Below are 4234 nucleotides of genomic sequence, written 5' to 3'. Positions count from 1 at the left end.
AAGGTTTCCACAATTTTGGCCACTACTGTAGAAGGGTTTTTCATGAAATGCTTTCAGAAAAAAGATTTTTAAACCAGGGTTTTCTAGCAATTGGCAGTTTTTCTCCCTGGAAATAAATTAGTCAAAGAAGTGGACCATGCGAAGGAAAGGATATCTTATAAAAGGAACCCCACATAGAACAAGAAGCTGCTGGTCTGATTGACAGGTGGATTTAAGGAAAACATTAATAAAAAAAGGTTGTTCCTTCTAAATGCTTTCTCCATTTGCAGAGGACATTGGCACTAGAACACTCCAAGAACCTCAGTTTTCCTTCCTACCCCTTATTATCAAAATAAATGCCTCAGTGGGTAACATTGGGGACTAAAGAGTGTGTTATGTTCTTTAAAAAGAAAATAAAACAGCAAAAGCCGAAATAAACAAAAAGGCAGCCAGAGAGATTGAAAATCGGACAAGAAGAATTTTCTAACCCTCTCCAGCTGCAAAATTCTCCCTCCTTCAAGGTTTTGTTACACTTTGCTTCCCCCCCCCCACTATTCTTCAGAGATGCTGCCTTTTCAGGGGGCTTTTTCCCCATAGTTTCTTCTGTTCTGTTTTAACAGCTTTGAAATTATGTTGAAAAGTAATAAAATGTATTATCACCAACTCTGGCAATAACAATTCTTTCCCTAACTGTTTTTTCAGTTAAAAAAAATAATCTCCTCATCAAGTTATTTAGTTCTTGCTGGTGGCTAGCATTTAAGTACAGGGTGGTTTGCATTAGAGCAAGGATGTCAAACCCATGTTGTCATGTCGTTGTCACATAACGTATCATGACTTCCCCTCCCTGCATTCGCTAAACCAAAGGTAGGCATGGCCAATGTGTGACTCATCTAGCCTGTGGGCAGTGGGTTTGATTCCCTTGCGTTAGAGGGGTACAGTATGCTTTCTCCAGAATACTTCTTTGATTTGACTCTTAAGGGTTTGGAGTTGTATTATTTATTTAATTGTTTATGAAATGCTTTTGCCTAACAGCTCTGCTGGGACTTTTATGATAATTTGGGGGGGGGTTGTATTGTTTTATTATTTTTGGTGCACATGCGTGTTTTATTTGTTTGTTCATCAAATTTAGAAGACACCCGTCTCTCTGGCTGATGTACAAGTAAAATATAAAAACATAACAAAACTGCATATAAAATTATAATAGGGGTGAAGAGAGTTAAAACTGAGAATTAAAAAGTGGTAGGAGGGACTTCAGGGCATAATCAGTCCCACAACTACATGGTCCTCTGTGTGTCCCAAGCAGAATGTCATAGCCAAGTTCTTAGACAACTCTAACCCTAACGGTTGCCACTGAGTGTGAAGAAACTTTACTCACTTCACCCAGGATGGATGGATAGATGGATGGATGTGTGTGTGTGTGTGTGTGTTTGGTGCCATTAAAACTATTCACAGAGACAGGAAAAGAGAAAAAGATGAAGAAAGGGAGGGAGGAAGGGAAGCTCTTGTATAGAAAAATAACAATAGCTGGGTTGGACTAGATGACCTCCAAAGTCCCTTACAATTTTGTTGCTGTTATATTTGAGAACAGAGAGATTACTGTTTTGGATGCAATAAATACCGCTGCACACGGTGCTTTGTAGGAATGGCAACCAACAGTCGATATGCATGAAGGTTTCTCCATATTACAGCAACAAAAAAATATTCTGTGCCAAGATGTCCCTGAAGTTTACCTGCTGTCCGGAGAGCTTCACATCAGTTGCTAACATATCTCGTTTCCAGCAAGTTACAGAAGTAACTGGCAGGGTTAGCAATAGCAATAGCAATAGCAGTTAGACTTATATACCGCTTCATAGGGCTTTCAGCCCTCTCTAAGCGGTTTACAGAGTCAGCATATTGCCCCCACAGTCTGGGTCCTCATTTCACCCACCTCGGAAGGATGGAAGGCTGAGTCAACCTTGAGCCGGTGAGATTTGAACCGCCGAACTGCAGATAGTAGTCAGCTGAAGTGGCCTGCAGTACTGCACCCTAACCACTGCGCCACCTCGGCTCCAAGTAATAGATCCATTGCAAGCAAAAACTCTGAGTCAGGTGGATTCCTCAAAGAATAGCTTTATTGGAAATATATTGGCACATATCTGGTGAAAACCAACTCTGAGGAGCTTTTTGGTTTTCACCTAATTAAAAGAAAAGTTTTTCCCTCAAACCCAAACAATCAGCCACATGGCCCAATCAAATCAGCTTCCACTGGTCTGGTGACATAACTCCTCCTTCCTCCAACCAGGTGTGAGAACGTCCTTGGTTCCCAAGAGAAAATATTTTATCTTGACTACACAACCCCAGCTATCTCTAATCCGCCCTCCCTATCCCTCACTTCAATGTGACAGCACTGAAGCCTCAAGATGGCTCCGGCCGGGTCAGCTTCAGGGTTGACAGTAGCTACATCTCACTGGGGGAAACCTGTGCAGGATGTGTATAGCTTTGTGCAATAAAGCAGGCAGTAGATATTCTTAAACATTTTTTACACATTGGGACTCTTGTTTCATTAGCAGTCTTGCGGTGTTGCTGTTGGCATATCTTAAATACCAGCTCCGGGGAGTGGCAGCAGAAGAGGGTTGGCGCCTTTCTGAACCAAACAATCTCTTAAACAAATGCAGCATAACTTTTCTTTCATTCTTAGTTTTTGGTGTCAGTTTTCTGACCTTTTATTGTTTGGGTGAAAATTGAATCACATACTTCACCTTCTGGTTTTCCCCTCTCTTGTGGCTTTATTCCTCCTCAGGATGACACACTCTATCAGGCACAAATTCTAAATTTTGAATTTTGCATACCCCATTTCCCTGAAAATAAGATCTCCCTGGATAATAAGCCCAACCGTGCTTTTGAGCGCATGCGCTAAAATAAGCCCTTCTCCAAAAATAAGTTCTCCCTGAAAATATTGCAACACAGCAGCAACCATGAGGTGACAACCCTCGCCACTTCCTGCACCTCAAAAATAATAAGACCTCCCTGAAAATAAAGCCAAGTGCTTATTTTGGGGATCAAAAGAAAATAAGACTCTATCTTGTTTTTGGGGAAACACAGTAGTTTGCAAAGTTTACCTAGTATGATTTAGACAATTTTTTCCCCACTTCCCCTAACAAATTTTTCCAGATGTCAGGCTAAGAATGTTGAGTTTGTACCAGGGATCTATAATTGTAGCACTGTCGTTTCCAGAAGAGCTTGGGTTAGAGAGAAGGCTTCTCAGTAAATTCATTTTGTGGAAGTCCTGAAGTGCTGTAAAAACATTGAGATCTCTAGTTTGGCTAAGTTTAATGTTTTTAAAACATCATGATTTTAAATGCAGATGTCCACATATGCCTGACTGTTTCCTGATATGCTTAACTTTGCCTAGTTTTGCCTGTGAAAATGCTTCTTTATTACCCACCATCCCGAAAAGTTTAATTTCATGAAATATAATAGAAAGAATGTTTCTATCCAGCATCAGAAATAAAATTCTTCCTCCTCCTCTTCTTTCCTCTCAGCTAAAACCTGCTGCTTATATCTGTCTTAGTGGCTGATTGCTATATCATTGTAGTATAAAAGCTTTTCATTTTAAAAAAACCCTTTCTTTTGCAAGGTTTGTGTGCATTGTTTAAAAATCTAACTTGCTTTAAAAAAAATACTTTCTATGGCATAAAAATAAAGACATGAAATATAATATATAGCCATTATTAGTACAAATTCTTGCTCACTTAAGTGTCTGAAACCATATCATTAAAAGGGCCCCTTTTTACTAAGTGTAACATGCGTGAAACTGAAACACTGTGGCTATAAAATGGAAGAAAAACTACACGTGGCTTTTCAACAAGGAAGGCTTTTAAAGTTCATTATAGTGTAAAGTAAACACAATCTGATAAGATGTGTGTTTGTGTGTGTATGCATGTGTGAAAATATCTGTCTCCTAAAATGTCAGCCAAATTCAAGAGTAGATTTCTCTCTCTTTTTTAGGTTGTTGGTTTTCAACTCTTACAATTCCCAGTCTGTACGTGGTTGGAAAATTATGGGATTTTTCCATAGGGTAGCCGGCGGGGGGGGGGGAGACTGTACTAACAATAATGAGTTGTTCTCAAAAGAAGGGTCAATTCATCATTCTTGAAAACAAGAATAGTGAACGGCATAGATTTTGATAAGGGTTTTTATTATTCATGCAATGTTCTTATAGGACTTTAAAAAGAGACAGCAAAAGTTCAGCTAAAAAAAAGTTGGACACCCAAAA

The sequence above is a fragment of the Thamnophis sirtalis genome, unplaced genomic scaffold, assembly GCF_051295495.1.
Source record: "Thamnophis sirtalis isolate CommonGarterSnake01/CBP01778 unplaced genomic scaffold, rThaSir2_p1.2 scaffold_1, whole genome shotgun sequence".
NCBI classification, from domain to species: domain Eukaryota; kingdom Metazoa; phylum Chordata; class Lepidosauria; order Squamata; family Natricidae; genus Thamnophis; species Thamnophis sirtalis.
Note: the sequence above shows the minus strand (reverse complement) of the source record.